The sequence below is a fragment of the Musca autumnalis genome, unplaced genomic scaffold (assembly GCF_047663935.1).
Source record: "Musca autumnalis isolate F117 unplaced genomic scaffold, ASM4766393v1 scaffold_6, whole genome shotgun sequence".
Lineage (NCBI taxonomy): Eukaryota > Metazoa > Arthropoda > Insecta > Diptera > Muscidae > Musca > Musca autumnalis.
Genome location: NW_027412199.1, coordinates 4267290 through 4286764, shown reverse-complemented (window position 1 = coordinate 4286764; position 19475 = coordinate 4267290). Strand labels below are relative to the sequence as shown.

Below are 19475 nucleotides of genomic sequence, written 5' to 3'. Positions count from 1 at the left end.
CTTAGATGCATTTTGATTTATCTGTTTTTTATATCTTATGATTTGCAACAAATATTTTCATTCCTTTAAACTTTTTAAAAACAGATTTCATGCAGTTTCATACGATGACATGCATTTTTATCGTTGAGTATAACAAGTATGGCTTCATTTTCAAAGTTTATTAAATTTAAATGTTTAATTTCGCAGCTTCCGATAATAACTGCTACAATCGTTGTACATTGTTATAGGATAGACAGTTACGTTGTTACCACATTATTTGTTAAAAAAGATTTTAATTTTGTTGTTTTGGCGAAAGTTAGCAATCCTTTTTTGGATTCTATTACACTAAAGTTCGTTGATTTAAACCCTAATTGCAAAGAAATTGTGTTTGTGTCATATTATATATCTTCAAAAAGTCATTTTACGAATTCTATTTCATTTTTAGAAACTTGTTGATTTCGGGTGTAAGACAACCACGCATTATTGTGGGTGATACCAATGTTAGTGTTTTAGAAACTAATTCGTTTCAAGAAATAATGACCTCATACAGTTCTATGACTTTAAAAACTGTCATAATTTTATAACGAGGTCATGCAGTGCAACTTCTATCGATCATATATACAGTTGATCATAATTGAATCATTGCTGAGACTCAATTTAAAATACGATCTAATGAAATACACCAAAAACGAGTTCAAAAGTGTGATTATGCAAAATTCATTCAATAGATTCCTAATCAATGACGTTCCGAATTTACAACATCTATTGACACTGAAAATATTGTATCGTGTATTACACAGATCAACAGTAAAACTCCTGTTACTATTACTATGATTTAAACTGTCAATCCCATACAATATACGTCAAATAAAATACATGGGATTTAGAACTACGATTTATTGGACGTATATACTATGGAATTGACATTTGAAATCGAGTGGATTTATAAGACTAAATGTACTTTAAGTGTTAATTACAAAACGAATATACGTAAATTAATTTCCCTTTGGGTGAATGAATATCTTCGGAAACTTACAATGTACAAAGATCGTCTCTTGAAATTACGTAGGAAGAGGGGAGATAATGTATTGGAGAGCAACTAAGAAGAATAAGTAAGGTTATAGAGAAGGCGCACAGGAACTCAATGTTTAGTCAGACTACCAAAAAGTCATGACATTTTCTAAACTAAGCCATAGCACAGTGCGAAATATGGGAAGTCGAGTGGAACTTTAAGGAATTTTGAAAGTACATAAAATGAATTAAATTTTAATTGAATTCGTTAGCTAAGTACTCCACTGTAAATGACCCATACTCAGTTTGGCGATTTACCCCGCGAAACGACTTAAAAATGCACTTAAAGTTGCACTTTTGCTTCATAATATTTTTTTTTCTAAAAAATATAATTTGGATTCATTAAAAAATAGCATAGCGCGGACAAATGATAATTCAGTAAGCCATGATTTATTTTTCTTAACATTTTACAAAACTATTACAATAGTTTACTCTTAAAAAATGCGGAAAGAAGTGCTTTTCAAAATATTTTTTTTTATTTTCCGTGGATATTTCAAAAGTGATTCCCGTACATTCACGTTTTAAGATATATATGATCTGAAAGATTGGGGTCTCCTCTGTTCGCAAAGCCATAAAACAGCTGCGGTAACGTGCGGTCTTCTGAGAAATTTAAGTTTTTTTAAATGACTTCGGAAAATTCATTTAATTGCATTTTCAAAAGTGGAAGGTAAACGCGGCGATGAACGCCATTGTTGACTGTGTTTTGAAGAAGTGGACTCACTAATAATAACAAATGATGATTTCTGTTAAATTAAGAATCCTCTCGCATTTTTTAATAGTTTTGACCTGTAAATGTTGGTTATTTATATAGTGCAACATTTTTGAATGCTGTTGTGCAAATACCAATATACGTTAAAAATAGTAATGCAGTTCCAACCTGAACTTGATCTGAGAGACATTATTAATAAAATTGATGGCACAGACCTGCTAAATAGACCGATGAACATTATTGATACAAATGAAAACAAACAGTTATTGACATTTTACACCTTAAGGGATGTGTAGGGTTGTGGGGCTTCGCCCAGAAGTGGACCTATGTTGACAGCTTTTATGTGAGGAGGATTTTTATTCGCTAACATCTTAAAATTTACATTTGCATCAAAATCTATTGCAATTTTTGTCTTTGAAAATGCCGGTAGTCGGTATTGCTGGAGGGAAGAATGCTGGATTTACTGCTGTGTTTTGGATAGGAAAATATTCCGGGTATTTCGAACTATTTTCCTCTCGGTCGCAGTTATGGCAGGATGGGAAGAAAAGAAATAAAACAAGCGTATAAGTTGGTTGGAAAAGAACAGTAATGGTTCTTTATTTAGTTTATTCAAAACTGGATATTTGAATAGCAGCGCTTACCGAATTTAACAACAGTATTGGTTGATAGTTTGGTAACAAATGTTTATTATAACCATACTGAAAGGAAAGTATTCGGAGAGAGAGCATACAAAGTTCGTTGTTGAGCACAAAGAGAATATCACTCAATAGGAGTTAGAAAACTTTATTAGGGATACCCAGGATACATAATCTGACGTAAACATCCCGGCCCCCGTTGCAGTACTACTGCAATAGATAACACAACTACGTGCATTGTACACTCTCTTCCGTTGACAATATATGGTAAAACTTTTAGAATTCAGAAGTTTGAAATTAATTAGAAATGATTTATATTTAAACTATATAATTCAAGGAAAGATGCTGTGCCATGTTGATTCCAGCTGGGATGGATCCTTTGCAGCATCGACTGGCAGCTCTTCTTCGGAATATAGGATATGTAGGTATCTGGAAAGGCATTTTGTGCTTTGTAGGAAGGAAAATATAATAGTGCTTTCGAAGTGTTGAATGAATAGAAAAGAATTTGGAATATGAGCTTGAACTTGTACTTCGGAAAGAGTACAGCCGTATAGGAAAACTTTGTTCAAAGCGGACACTTGAATTTGTACTCTGGAAATAGTATAAAAATATGGAAAATATTTCGCTGGAGTAGAATTTTTTAGTTGTACTTTGGAAGCAGTACAACCAACTGGAAGAATGGAACTTGCATTTGGATGGAATCAATGCGTGAATAATATTTGGAACGGACAACGTTTCCACTGGCGCAACACTTACTTTGGAAAAACCCTGGTGAGTGGATACGGACGTACATGTGGCTATTCGCAGGTAGAAAGGAATAATGAGAGAGGTTCTCGGACGTTGAATGAAGCCGACAAACTGGATATCAGAGTGTGGATAATAACTGCAATGGTTACGATCTTTGATCCAATCTGGAGTCGGTGGAGGTACTCGAAATTAACACCTAGCTGATGGTAACACACTTTTTGTAAGTGTTTCGAACCGGATTGCAGCTTCATATGAATGTGTACAACAAAGTACATCACGCCGTGTTCTGCTTGCATCAGGAATTGGAAATCGACCTCGTTTATGGAAAATCAGAATAGCCCAGTACGAGTTACAAACGACAAGGAATGTGCCGATTTGTAAATGGAATTCAGGAACTATATCACGTGGGTGGTTGCTAAAGTGAACTATCTGGGAGTATGGTTGGAATGACGAATATTGGACACATGGATGATGAAGTTGTTTCGTAGTAACCTCAATTTTGGAGGATGCGGGATGATCAGTTAGATCAGTACGAATTAGAGTTTCGTAGCACAGAAATTGACAAGCTATGGTCAAAGGTCCAATTAACATTTTATCGTTGCCTCGATTATTTAATGTCGGCGGTAGATTCTAAAAAGGATGACATAGATTCGTTAGATACTAAATACGAGGTGTGTCATCAGACTTACATTACTTGTAGGTCAACTATGAATCGCAAATTGGGAAAAATTCTTCAATCCTCCAAATTGAAGCTAAAGAAATTGTATCTAAGTTCCCACTCACTCACCGTAGCTTCGTCTTAGCATGGACAGCTCTCAAAAATTGGTTTGACAATAAACGGGTTATTGTCAATAGTCATTTGAAGCTTCTTTTTGATCTTCCATACATCGATCGTGAAACTAGTTCGGGATTGAAAACCCTTCAGCGCGGAATAAATAGTAGTTTATCTGCTATGACCGTATATGATATCACCACAGTACATTGGGATCCTATCATAGTCTTCATTTGTATTCAGCGTTTACCGCGAATAACTGTCACTCTATGGGAACAGAGTGTTAGAGACAAATCGGCTTTGCCTTATTGGGAGGACTTGGATTCATTTATTTCTGAAAGAATTCAGACTCTTGACTGTTTGCGTGATATCAAAGGCCCTGAACCCAATAAAAAGTCTTCTTCCAAAGAATTTAAATCACCAATCACCAACAATTCGGTTTATAAAAAATTCAAATCGCCAGCCACGATGACTTGTCTTCTATGTCCTACGGAAATTTATTCTTTGCGATCTTGTCCAAAGTTTAAACAATTGTCTTTTGACCAAAAATCTCCATCGGTGAAGAAACAAGGCAGTTGTTGGAATTGTCTTTCACGGGGTCATACAATTAAAACTTGTACTAGCGCTTATAATTGCAATATGTGTAGTGGAAGACATCACACCCTCCTCCACCGTTCTACTAATCCACCTCCCTCAACTCCATCCTCATCAAATTCGACGCCTTCGTCTTCCCGTCATTCTGTAGTTTCACCGCAATGACAATATAGCTTCCACCTCCACTGGTGCCAATCCAACTATAGCAAATCAACAAGTTTTCCATACATCACAGAATCGTAGTGTTCTTCTGGGAACTGCTATAGTGAATCTTCTTCATAATGATAAAGAATATACAGTTCGGGCTCTGATCGATCCTGCATCAGAGGGTTCTTTTATCTCAGACACCATAAGAAAACGGTTAGATTTGCCTATCTGCTCTGCTCTAGCTCGTATTTCAGGAGTAACGGGAACGGTATCAGCTAATACTCAGAAGAGTTGTTCTCTGAAAATCTGTTCAAGAATCAATTCATCTTTGGTACTTCAAACAGAAGCATTTATTCTCCCTCGGATATCGTATGATATTCCATCTTTCTCAATAGATCCCGGTATAAAACATCATTTACCAAACATTCGGTTAGCTGATCCACACTTTTTTGATAGTAGACCCGTAGAACTATTGATTGGAGCTGATTTATACCCCAAAATGCTTTTAGACGGAATTCACCAAAATATACTCGGTTCACTTCTTGCACAAAATACGGTATTCGGATGGATCATAACTGGTCCAATCTCCTCTTCTCCCCATCATTCGAATTAATTACGTTCAAACGACTGCACCACCAGACAACCAAAAATCGTGAATACTTTATTATTCCTCACCAGGATGTATTTCCTATCGGTTTCACTCAGTCTTTACGATCGGTTTCTCCTCGTTAACATAAGATTTATTTTCACCTTCGCCATTTTTATTAGCTTCGTAACGGGTATCGCTTTATTACAGTCCAGAATTAAAAAAAAAAAATCGAAAATTTGAAATCGGAAAAGCTCACCTAACTGAATTTACATACATGTATTCCTAGTTGTCAGTTACTTTAAGTTCACCCATTTTATGTTGAAACACCCCTATGTGTTTCAAGGCTGGCGCCTAATGTTTAAGTTAGAAACTCTCTATTGGCATTTTCACTACAAATCTCCAGGGAGCCTTTGTTCGCCTAGTTCGGATCGCAGAGAGGACTCCCTTCCCTAAGTGTTCTCTACAAACCCTCTGAGAAACTATGTTCGGTTACGGCGGACCGTAGGGTGATATTTCCAATCATTGCCCTACAAATCTTCTCTGAGACTGTGTTCACTCAGCGCGGATCGTAGAGAGTACTCTCTTGGTAGTGGAATTTCTCTGCAATTTCTCCCTGGAACTGAATTCGCTCAGTTCGGATCGTAGTGAGAACTTTCCAATAAGCAGTGATTGCCTCAGCCTAGATTCACTTTCGGTTTTTATACACAAAGGACATATTAGTCATCTCTTCACCAGTATGGAAGTACTTCTCGGTTTACTCGCGAATTGTAACGCGTCTCACCCACACCAGGTATAGTCATCAGCACTTTTCGCCTTAATAAATCACCTACACACCATTATTATTATTACACCAATTAAAAACCTTTGTGTTTTATTTTCTCCTCATTTATTTATCGGTAACACTCGGGTTTGTATCACCATTTCTCATCTCTACAAACAACAACTATTCTCTGCGTCCTTTCTGAGCTATCACCTAAACAACAACCACGCATTATTGTGGGTGATACCAATGTTATTGTTTTAGAAACTAATTCGTTTCAAGAAAAAATGACCTCTTACAGTTCTATGACTTTAAAAACTGTCATAATTTTATAACAAGGTCATGCAGGGCAACTTCTATCGATCATATATACAGTTGATCATAATTGAATCATTGTTGAGACGCAATTTAAAATACGATCTAATGAAATACAGCAAAAACGAGTTCAAAAGTGTGATTATGCAAAATTCATTCAATAGATTCCTAAACAATGAAGTTCCGAATTTACAACATACTGGCGATCCGTCTATTGACACTGAAAATATTGTATCGTGTATTACACAGATCAACAGTAAAACGCCTGTTTCTATTACTATTACTATGATTTAAACTGTCAATCCAATTCAATATACGTCAAATAAAATCCAGTAGATTTAGAACTACGATTTATTTGACGTATATACTATGGAATTGACATTTGAAATCGAGTGGATTTTTAAGTCTAAGCGTACTTTAAGTGTTAATTACAAAACGAATATACGTAAATTAGTTTCCCCTTGGGTGAATGAATATCTTCGGAAACTTACAATGTACAAAGATCGTCTCTTTAAATTACGTAGGAAGAGGGGAGATAATGTATTGAAGAGAAACTAAGAAGAATAAATAAGGTTATAGAGAAGGCGCACAGGAATTCAATGTTTAGTCAGACCAACAAAAAGTCATGACGTTTTTTAAATTAAACCATAGGAAGGAAAAGAGATTGTGAATTGAACATTGTTGATTCATTTGGTAATCCCTTTTTGAATGTCAGTTGCAAAGCGGAGTCGTTAAATAAATATATTTAGAACAGGTAGAAAACTAGGAGGCACCGTCATAGTGTGGTTTATTGTTGTCATAAGCTATACCAACAAATTAGTTATGTGTCTTTCGTTGAGACTGAACGAACGCATAGCAGTGCTCGAGTTTAGGTAGTGCCAAAGAATTTCTCGATCAGAGTGTATATATTTGAGCGATCAATTGACGCTTGGGTATAAAAAGTTTCTTGTTGAGAAACAAGAAACAAGGGCACTGATGAGGATCTATGGAGAGATCCGAAACTATAGTCTTCCCTGTCTCACCCCCTGGTAAACATCGCCAATTTTTCCCACTAATAAATTAAAGTTGTTTTAATAAAATATAAAACGACGACTTAATGGCATAGCCTGACTATTTTGAAAAGCAAAAATCGGTAGAAAACTTAAAAATCATATTTTACACTACCCCACTGATAACTTTAATGTCTTTCCAACATTGAATAGATTTAATTGTCAGTTATGTCTGAACAACACAACCTTTGAGGAAAGAAGATAATTAATTCGGCAAATGAAAACCAATAAATGTTGCGGTTAGGACGTTATATACCAGATGATATTTTTATCTTCTGATGATATAATTATTATTACGATTAGTATCGCTTTCGAACTATATTGTTAAATATTACAAAGTATACAAAGTAATTTTTATTCCTAAAGAGAGACAGGCAAGTAGTTTGGAGAAATTTAGGTAAATTTTTGTGCTATCAATTGTAGATAACATATTTGAGAGGATTTTGCACAAACAGATTCATAACTATTTCTTAAATAACAACATTTTAAACCAGTATCAGTATGGATTCCGTAAGGGTTGTGGAACGGAGGAAGCTGTGTTGAATGTACAAATTATATTTCACAAGGGCTGGATGGGGAAAATACAACTGCAGCAGCTTTTTATGATCTCTCGAAAGCACATGATATGGTAGATCATAATTTGTTGGTAGAAAAAACTCGAATATTATGGTGTCCGCGGTAGTGCACTTTCGCTTACTAAGAGATTTTTGCACAATATTAAACCGGTTGGAAAAGTTTTGGATCAGCGTTGTGGAATAGGGTCAGCAAAATATGGTGTTCCCCAGGGAATGGTATTGGCCCTTTTACTTGCCTCGTTGTTTATTAACGAGTTTCAAAAATCGAAAATTAGCGGACTGATGACATTTGCATATTATTTCCTCATTTTCAGGGAACAGCTTTGATCTCATATATGGAGAGAGACGCATCACTAATCTTTATAAATAAAAATTAAATGTTGTTCGTTGATAATTTCATCAGTTGAGAACGGCTGGACCAATTTGGACAATTCTTTTTTTGAAATGTTCGCCATAACCCAACTATGCAAAGAAAATTTAACCACGACTACTTTGGCGCCCACTTTTTTCAATTTTTAATTTTTTTACAAAAACTGCTACTACCGATTTTCCTGAAATTGTCAGGGAATATACAGGGATGGCCCCCGGTGAAATAAGGCTACATATTTTGGTGAATTTCGGAAGGGGCTGGGTACTTCCCATAGCCTATTTTTTAAAAATGCATCAGTTGAGAACGGCTGAACCGATTTGGATAACTTCTTTTTTAAATGTATGTCGTAACCCAACATGGGTTTCTGTGGAAAGAAAGTTTGCCCATGCCCACTTTTTAATATGTTACTACTGAAGAAGTTTTTAAATTTTTAGGGTATGTACAGATATGTCCCCTGTGAAAATGGGCTCAATATTTTGTTGAATATTTAAACAAAACGATACATTTGCAATAATAACGATTGTATCGGTTTCAAAATTTACGAATTAATCTGGAATCTAGGTACTTCTTTGAGGCCTAAACACCCGATATGCCTACTTTTTTTAAATATGTTATATCTCCAAAACAACTAAACCGATTTTATGAAATTTGCACAGATGCTTTGCCGTGGCAGTGTAAATGTATAAGTTTGATACGTTCCAACTCAACTTCCCGAGCTCAGTCGATCTCGGATGCTGATTGACGTCATCAGGCATCGCCTCTGCACGTTCCCCCTGCGGACACCGTAGAGCGCAGATGCCAAGGAGCGGTGGTTGTTGAGTTTTCTCTCATTGGAATATGTAATTGTAGTAAAATTCGTAAGTAAAAATCGACTCAGATCTTCTGCGATCGCTGCAATCCTCTGCGATTGCAAGAACCTCTGCGTTCACTGGCCGATCAACCTTTGAAGAGTTAACATGTGGCGATTAATCAACCGTCCCGCGTTAAAACTTACCGGCCTCTGTCGCCACCACAGATTACAATTGGAAATCTTCGTTGTAACTAACATGCCTCTGTCGCCACCCCAGATTACAAGGTAATCTTTGTTGTATGAGAAAAGAAATAAACATCACCAATAAACCAACATATCTTTAATATTAAAAACTGATACTGCTTGTTGTTTTATTTTATTATTTTCATCTCCACTGCTCATCAAACGGTATCCTGAGCTATCGTTATCGAAAAAACCCGTGGATTTCCCCTCCTTCACTTAAACATTTGGTCGCATCGAGCCGAATAGAAGCCAGCCTTTTTGTTGTCGCTGGTCCAGTTGCCTTCCCCCCCTCTTGTATTATAATACAACGAGATTTGAAGCCTTTGTTGTTGTCTTAGCACAGGAAAATATTGGATAAATTTCCATCATCTCTAAACAACAAAAAAATCACCATACTAACACCAGGTACGTAAACTCAGATTTCTAAAAAAGTGTTAGTATTTTTCGTTTGAGCAGTAAGAATTGTGGTCCAATTTCAATTACCCTACGTGTGTGAATTAAATTCATTGCACAATTTCGACTACCATACAGTCCACACACAAATTTTGTTTAAATGGTTGTTGTACTGATCATCCGAAGTCGCGTTGATCATAAAAATCATAATCCGTGTTGTGGTTATTATTGTTCGATTTGCTCTAACTTATTAGTTCTCACCTTAACAACTAACACACTCCTTCCAATCGCCTTTTATTGTTGTTAAAAAAGTTCATATTGGTCGACACATATTAGCTCTTCTGGTGTTAACACTTGCTGTCCCCACTACCAAACATCTTAGTTGTGACTAAACTTGCAAATACTTTGTCGTTGTACTGACCACCCTACGTCGAGTTGATCATACAAAGCATTCGGTGTTGTTACTTCGTAAAATTCGAATTGCGGCTCTTCTCATTCTAACTGAGAACTTTTCGAATATATTTTGTAATATTTGCAATAACAACAATCACTCTTGCTCTCTTGTTGTTAGATTATTACACGCACTGATCTAGCCCTCATTACACTTATCTGAGTGCTGATCATTTGAAATTTATTTGTTATTGTTGTTATTCCCCAAGGTTCTTTTCTAACGAAGAACTTTTCTTGAAAATTTGCATTGGCAAATTTAACAAAACACACATCGCCTATAGTCGCACATTGTCGTTTGGTTTTAGTTCGTGGGTAAGATCCTCTCCATCCAAAAAAAACCATTTGGCGTTGTTATTCCCCTTAAGTTTGCATAAAACCCACTTGAAAATTTGCACAGCCAAATTTAAAATAAAAACGCACCATCCAAATTCTCGCTGCATTTGGGACACGCGTTGTCCCAAAACAGTTAAATTATGTTTAACTTAAAGCGTCAGCCATATTGTTGTTTTTCAAAAAACTTGGCTTCACTTACACTTTTTTCATGTTGTTGTTTTAACGCAACGAACAACGCACCGTATGTGCCGAGCGCTTTAGTTCGTCGGTTAGTTACGTTGTAAAAATTCTGCTGATCCTCAGCACTCCCTTGCTTGGTCGTTTGTAACGTCGTTAATTGAGTGGGAGCTTCGCTGCTTACGCATGGTCATTTCTCTGCTTATGTTTTCATTCTCTTTTGTGCTATCTCCGTTGATGTCCCAGCACAGTGCAGTAAGATAGTACAAATAGCACAGTGGGGTAAAACAGCACATTGTAAATTTGTAATAATGAATTTTGAAAATTATTTTTCGATAATTTTTTGAAATCTAATTAATTGGCAGTAGGGTTTGTGGAATTTTTGGGCAAATTCACCCTACACTAGGCATTTATTGCACATATTTCTAGCAGAGAACATACGTGAAAAACAAGTGTTTTTCGACATTTTTATATTGTTTTTGGCAATATTTGTTAGACATTTTGGAAAATTATTTGAGTCTCCGTAGGGGTTTCGGTATTTTTGGACAAATACAACCTACTTTTGGCATACTTTGCACCAACTTGTCAACCGAACAATTTATATTTCAGACAAATTAGTTGATTTGCATTGATTTTCTGGTGCAAACATTAGAGTTTTCATATTAATAGCTTATTTGTCTCTGGATTTTGGACAACTACACCCTACCCTTGGCTTATCTCACCTTATCATACACCCTACACTTGGTAGCACCATATAAATTTTTTGTATATTTGAGACTTTTTTTGCATTTTGACCAAATTAAAGCAGTTCTTGTTCGCCCTGAGGAAGTTTATTTAAATTTTTTCTTATTTCGCCCTACTTTAATTTCAAATACCATCACACCTCGCTATTTTTTTGTGGTATTCGTAGAATTTTGGAGGTTTTTGTGGAAATACCTTATTTCCTTTGAGCTATAGCAATTTGTGCGTCAACGGAATTTCCCTTTTTTTAACCATCCGTTGCAAATTCAATTGTAGATGTTCAGGGATTTTTGTGCATTTAAAGATCGAAATATCAGTCACCCCACACACTGGTTTTATTAGAGCTTCGGACATCTTTTTGAAACGAGTAGCATCGTTTGAACAAAGATGTGAATCCAACAATAATGTACACTCATACCTCTTTATACGGTCCCACTTTTTACGGCATTTCTCTATAACGGCTATTTAAATTATGGAACACCTTCGCTTTACGGCGATTTGTGCCTCGTTATACGGCCAGAAGAAATCGTTAATTTAATGCTATCGCAGCAAAAAATTATCCAGAAGTTTTGAAAGAGATTATACGTAACAGGTTTTTAATGTTGACGAGACAGGGTTGTACTGGATGCGAATGCCGGAACAAACATTTATTTCAAGAGATGAAAAATCTTCATCTGGTTCCAAGGTGCCCAACGAAAGACTCACATTGCTGCTCGGTGGTAATGGTTCTGGAGACTTCAAACTTAAATCATTGTTGGTTCATATGTCCGAAAACCCGAGATCTTTTAAAGGATTGGAAAAAAATCAGTTACCTTTTCTATGGAAGTCTAACAAGAAGGCTTGGATGACTAAATATCTTTTTGAGGATTGGTTCAAAAATTATTTTTGCCCAGAAGTGAATGCCTATTTGCAGAAAAAATTTAAAAATCTAAGTCACAAGGAATAACTCCTCATGGACAATGCTCAAGGGGCTCAATTCTATTTCTATGAAAATGTGAAATAAAAATTTTTATAAAGGAAAAAAACTGTCTAATGAAAAAAAATTATAAAGGAAATATTTTTAATTTCAAAATTTCATAGGAGAAGAATCCAGCCCAAGGACATCCTGCTAACTTATCCGAAATATGCCAGCTCATACAAGTTGAGTATCTTCCGAAAAAGACTACATTTCTTATTCAAACTATGGTTCAAGGTTGTAATGACTCCTTTAAAGCATAATACTTACGAAGAACTTTACAGAAAATTATAAACAAAAGTGATGACAAATCTTCAATGAAAGAGGTGTGGAAAAATTATACAATCAAATTATACAAAAATCATAGTTCGTTTTGGAACGAGGTACAATCAACAACACTAAACAGAAATCGATATTGATTCTGTCTCTTAAATTTACCAGAACATATTAGGTACAGCCGTGAATAACGGGTTTGAAAATTTGAATGAAAGTGATATTGTCAATTTGCTGAATTCAGAGTAGGAATCAGGTCATAATATTGAGGACGAAAAGGCCATATTTTTACTTCCACTGTGAATTCAAACCTTATTTTTGCAATAAGTCGGAACCGATCTCGCACTGTTAATATGGATTTGTGTGAAATGTATTGCCTCGCTTTGCGGCGTTTCGCTTTACGCCGACATTCCGAAATCCACAGTTCTAAGTTTAAAAAATTGTGGTCTAAAGTCAAAAGCACTTATGACGAGTTCCAAAACTACCTCACGACATCCGAGACTGCACAGGATGATGTCTTTGATGTCGTTGAGGGCAAATATGGTACATCCTACATGGCCAATATCCGGTGCTTGTCTACAATTGACAGGCAACTTGAACGCCTTAAATCTTCAGACACAAATTCTCCATCATCTGCTATAGCTTCTTCAATATCACCACCTCCACCAAATGAATTGTTGAACGTTTCAAAAGAAGCGCAATCTCCAAGTTTGCTTTCGAGTAAACCTTTAGCTTCGGCTTTACCCCCCAACATGCTTGCACAATTTGAAATCTAACCATCTCCTACAAATTCGTTGAATTTTCCCGAAGTAGCAACTCCACCCAATTTATCATTAGACCAACCTGTCTCGTGGGTTCCCGTGAAGTCTGCTTCTCCCTCCGTACCTGCTCCACCTGAAACTTCTTGCAATACTAGCAATTACCCTAGTGACCCAGCCGGTACTCATAGCTTTTTGTTGCCACCCCTCGATATCGAAGGATTTAGTAGAGACTTCATGTCTTGGTCCACGTTTAAGGATATTTTCACCACCATATTTGTTGAAAATTCGCGTCTGTCAGACGTTGGTGAGGCTCGCGAAGTCGTTTCGAGATTTCCACTCACTAACTGTAGTTTCCCTTTAGCGTGGAAAGCTTTGTCGGATGCGTATGTCAATAAGCGTATCGTGTTAAACAGCTACATATATCAAAACCTTGTTTGATATTCCCCTTTTACCTCGTGAAACAGTTTCGGGTTTGAAAACCATCCAGCGTGGAATTAATAATTGTCTAGCTGCAATGGCCGTATATGGCGTCATCCACAGGGAATAAAGAAATGGAAAAAAGGAAAAAAATGCGATGTATTAGAAATAAGAACAGTTATGGTTCTTTATTGAATTCATTGAAGGGGAACGACCGCTTACCAAGGACAACAGTACTGGTTGATGCTTAATGGACAAGTGTTTTATTGAAAGGAAAACGAAAGGACAATATGCGGAGAGAGCACACAAAGTACACTATTTAGCTCAAAGAGAATATCTCTCAACGAAAATTAGAAACCTTTATTAGAGTTACCAGGCGTGCAGAATGTGACGTAAACATCCCGGGTCCCATTGCAGTACTACTGCAATACAAACACTACTAGGTACAATGTACACTCTCTTCCGCTTACAGCTCGTCGTAAAATTAGTTGAATTCTTAAATAGTAAATAAATTAGTTATGATCTAAAGAAATATTAAATTTGAACTATAAGTTATGAAAGTAAAACTTAAAAAAAACTTAAAACTTAAAACTAATTAATTTAATGGAAATATATTCTGCCATGGCGATTCCAGTGTGAGGGAATCTATCGCATCATCGATTGACAGCTCTGCTTCGGAATATTGCGTATATAGGTATCTGGAAAGGAAGTTTGTGCTTTGTAGGGAGGAAAATACAATAGTGCTTACGACGCATTGGATGAAGTGATAGTATTTTGGAATAGAATTTCGAATTTGTACCTCGGAATGAGTACAAAAGCATAGGAAATCCTCGTTGAAAACTTGAATTTGTACTTTGGTGCAACACTATGGCAAATGCTTCCTTGGAATATGTCGAATTTGTACCTCGGAGTGAGTACAAATGAATAGATAATGGATAATGGAGAGATAATTTTTAAGTTGTACTTCGGAAATAGTACAATAATATGGGAAACATATCTTTGAATAAGAATTCGCTATTGGTATTTTGGAAGTAATACAACAAGGCAGAAAAATAAAACTGGCAAATGGATGGAATAAATGCCTGGATGATTCTCGGATTGGACAGTGTTTCCACTGGAGCAACACTTACTTTGGAATAACCCAAGTGACTAGATACGGACGTACATGTTGCTATTCGCAGATCGGATGTAATAATGTACGAGGCTTTCAGAACTTGAAAGAAGCCGAAAAGTTGTACATTACTTGATGGTGTATAACCATAGTAGTGGTTACGAATTTTAATGCAGCCTGGAGATGGATAATGTACTCGTAATGAGGATCTTCCTAATTGTAACTTCTTTTTTATAGGTGGATAGACAACGTCGTGGTGTTTAATGTGGGTACCTGCCATGCGGCCTACCCCACAGTGCTTTAACACCGGGTGAATACACTGCGTCTACCAATGCCCCCGCACGGAAAGTACGGGTACCAATTCGCTCACACGTATCTGGACGTGATCGCATCCTTCGTTAGGAGCGTAGCCTATCTAAACTCCTGCCTTTCTTTGGGTCAGGCACCCGGTTGAAGTGCAACTCCACACTCGAGCCGAAACTCTACCCGCGATTTGGGTCTAAAACCACAGCCACCGCGATGCTCCCACAAGGGGGCCAACACCAACTGTCAGGCCAGATCTGGGAGCACCTGGCACCCGCGGTACCAGAATATGGCCTCCGGTCAGGCTTCGTGGACAATGACCACTACCAGTTGGACTCCAAACAGCCCCGGACTGGTGACCTCCTCCATATAGCCAGCGGATCAACAAGCAACACAGAACCACAAACAATTAACATGCTGCCCTCACGGACTGCACAATGGGCCCACAGGGACCGCGGCAACGGACAACACAACACAAACAATAGACGAAGCCACCCTCACGGATGACCGGCACGACATCCACACCAGGAACTAACGCCGCACTCAACTTCTCCGAACCACCTCCTCCTCCAACACCAACACACAAAACTGCAGATATGACTATGTGGAGGAATTACCTCCACTAAGTCTAGTCCTTCTCCTATCAAACACTTCACGTGCATACCTACTTAAACAACTAAAGGCCCGACTGTCTCCAAGTGCCCTACAGAAATCCCACCCCGCCCCTTCATACGTTATACCAATATTGGATAAAACTCTGAAGTCTGGGCGGTCCAGTACGAACGTTGCGTCACGAATAAATTCGTACGTCACCCGCCCTTTGTCACTGTCCGTCCACCTAGTCCGCCACCTAACAGCAGCATGCTCCCGAAGGATTGCACTGCGCCGCCTAACATCCCCTTCCACCAGATCAGAAGGCCCGAGCCAATCATCCTCACACAGTTGCAAGCCACGCTTCAGCTTGTACAGAACAGTCCAGGTCAAAGGGCAGGGCGCCAAGTAGCACCTGCATTGCGTGCGTGGACACAGTGCGACACACAGGCAGACATGCTAACATGACTACACGTTGACACGACAAGAGATTCCTACGCCCAACAACAGATTCTGCTGCAGCACACCATACAGGGGCCCCATATGTTGCACAGGCAACGAAGAGTCCACCATATATGGTGCGCACGGAACGTCTGCTCAAACCCCAGTCGGTCCGCAAGACCCTTCTAACCATACTAGCTACTGCAGTTAACTTGTCTTTCAAACGATCAAAGTGCGGCAAGAAATTCATTCTCTCGACCATAGTTATCCCAAGGTACTTGACTTGCTTGACATACCGTATGCCGTGGTCACGAAATCGAACGTGGGGACGTCGACTGTGTGCTAATCTGCCTTTCAGCAGCATAAGCTCAGTCTTCTCCTTTGACACCTCAACACCCACTCGGTCACTCCAGGCCCCTACAATGCCCATGGCCTCCTCAGAACGACGTTCCAGTTCGACACGAGTCTCACCTTCGATCATGATGAGAAGATCATCAGCACACGCACAGATCTTGAAAGTGGTCGCTAACTCCCGCAGCAGAGAATCCATCATGAGGTTCCAAATAAATGAACCACAGATAGAACGAGCGAGGATTACTCCTTACCCGATCAGGCGACTTGAGGAGCACCGGGACGCTGGAAGTACCCCTGGTTAATGCAACCACCAAGAACGGACTCAATATACTCAGGCATGACCTTCCAGATGGATTTATACATCCTTCCGGTCATGCCGTCGATACCTGGCGATTTTCTACTCCTAATCCGACAGATACTGTCCGCAACTTCATTACGCTCCAAGTCCGAGGGCTCACCCAACTCCCACACAAGCGGTGGAGATGAATGAGTCTCCGACCTTGGGAACAAAGACCCCAGCAAACTCCTTACGTTTCCCGTCCACCCCGAGGCCGTCGACGTGGAGCCAAGACGCGACGCCTGTAGGTCAACCTGACGCTTAGACCCACCGTGTCGGCACACACGGTATACCTTACTCCAGGGATCATCCCTGTTCTCCTGTATAAATCTCCTCCAATCGTCTTCTTTACTCCTAGATAGCTCGTCCTTGTGCGTCCTAAGAACAGCAAGGAACTCAGCTTTACGCTGAGCCAGATCTTCCGCATTGGTTCGTCTTGCCCTTTGGAAACGCTTCCTTAGGCGCGCAACTCCCCTCCGCATCCGACCCAGCTCACGGGTCCACAATTTGACCTTACTTGGCTTCACCTGACGGCGTCTGCAAGGAGTACGTCATTGACGCTTCTCATCCACTCATTCAACTTGCTGACCTTGTCATCTAACGTCAGTGCCCTGAAGTCCGCTAATGGCATAGCTGCCTCCCTGTTCGCATAATGGTCCCAGTTCACGTCTCGTCCCATCCAACCCCGGATACGCTCAGTCGCCCGCGTCCGTCCCCGTGGCATGACCATAATCTCAATGAGCCTATGGTCACTAATACCCCAGTCTTCACTAATCTGCCAACTAAACTGGTAAGCCGTCATTGCTGCTCCATTTGCAACCGTCACGTCAATGTCGCTTACACCGGATGGACCATCAATGGTATACAAATCCGAGGGCTCATTTAAAACCACCAGGCCCCTCGCTAACAGACATTCACTTAGCAAATCTCCTCTTATGCGGTTCTGATGGCAAGATATGTTGCTGGTCATCTTCGAGAACCACAAAGAGGAGGTTGCATTAGCGTCTAAGCCTAGGATTAGCGCACAACTACTTTCAAGGAGTAGTACCGCATCCATATACCCAAGATAAGGCTCCAGGGGCAAGCTAAATCTACAATAGATTCTAGCCAACAACACCTTTCCCCCCGCCCATTCTACGGACAGACAAACCCCCCATTGGCTACTTAAAAGAACAGTACAGTCCAGGTCACTGTCCCCCACAACTATAGCAGAGTCACAATTCTGGTCCGTAAAGACCCGCATACCCCCCGGCAATCCCCTCACACAGCCATCCCTACAGTAAGGTTCCTGCAGCAGTGCAATGGAAGCGCCCATCGTCAGCAAAGCATGGCCTAGCTCCTGAGTCACGCTCGCCGAGCCCTGACAATTGTATTGAAGGACTCTGATCATCATTAATGGCCACCAATCCTGCCAAAACTGGGCACTACAGGGACATCATCAGATGCCCTGCTGGAAGACCCTTGTATGCACAGTTCCTGCAGTTGCTAGGGTTGGGGCACAGGGAAGAAATGTGTCCAGTGCCACCACACCTGCGACAAACATCAGACTCTACACGACAATCTCCCTGTGGTCGAAAGACAAACAGCGGTAGCACGAAGTAACCACATCCTGCCTCCTAGCGGTAAAGCGGTGCCACTTAATATAAACCCCTTGTTACACAGCTTTTCCGCGGCACGCTCCGTGCACTCCAGGACAAGGTTGAACTTGCCCCCTTGTCCCCACCAGTCTGCCAAAGAGCAGTCACCAGCCGAACACTTCTCGTGTAAACCGCCTGCGACATCACCTGCTTAAAATTCATAGCATATAGCTGCTCCATAAACTCGTCCACAGGAATACAGGACAACACCCGCTGCACCACTATCCTCGGTCCCAATTTGTCGTTTATAGACACCTCCATATCACACTCTGCGAACTTTTCATTCGTGGCAATCTTCTCCCGCTCAGCCACGGACGGGGTCCGGATGACAGCACCACCGTTTTTGATGGGCTTAACATCATGGATCCTAACGTTTAAATAGGGAGTCACCTCCTCCATCACCTTCTTTACCACTTCTGTGCCAGAAAAACCCTTCTTCTTCGGCCTCACCACAACAGACCACGTCTCAACAGGTTTCTGCACGGGCATCGCAGGCGCACTCGTAGCTGCCACAACAGGGGGCGCCATGGCAGGCGCCACAACGGGAGCGACCACAGCCAAGGCCTGCCTAACAGGCCCCGCTGTCGCACTAACCACACCTGCACTCCTCATACTCTCATACGCCTCAACTTTCCCTCTCAGCCTCTCATTCTCAACAATCGCACGCGTGAGTAACTCCTCGTATCTGTTATATCCTCGTCGCCAAATGTTGAATCCCAGAAATTCCAATATAAGTTACAAAATCACAATTAGTCTTTATTCAAAAGTAAACGTAAACAGAATGAATATGCATGACAAGTTATAATACACAAAAGCTAATATGTTGACAAAAGTTTTCAATGAAGACATGATTGAA

General features: G+C 39.6%; 1 protein-coding gene and 1 long non-coding RNA gene across 7 annotated transcripts in view; both read right to left on the bottom strand.

Annotated features, from left to right (window-relative positions):
- Ca-alpha1D (Ca[2+]-channel protein alpha[[1]] subunit D) overlaps positions 1–19475 on the bottom strand; it is a 1669376-nt gene that overhangs the window by 551522 nt on the left and 1098379 nt on the right. The gene's annotated exons all lie outside the window — the stretch shown is intronic.
- LOC141388122 (uncharacterized) lies at positions 1830–10526 on the bottom strand. The gene is made up of 2 exons (XR_012408732.1): positions 5552–10526; positions 1830–5360 (listed from the first exon to the last, which is right to left on the bottom strand). It is a non-coding gene; the product is annotated as an uncharacterized lncRNA (long non-coding RNA).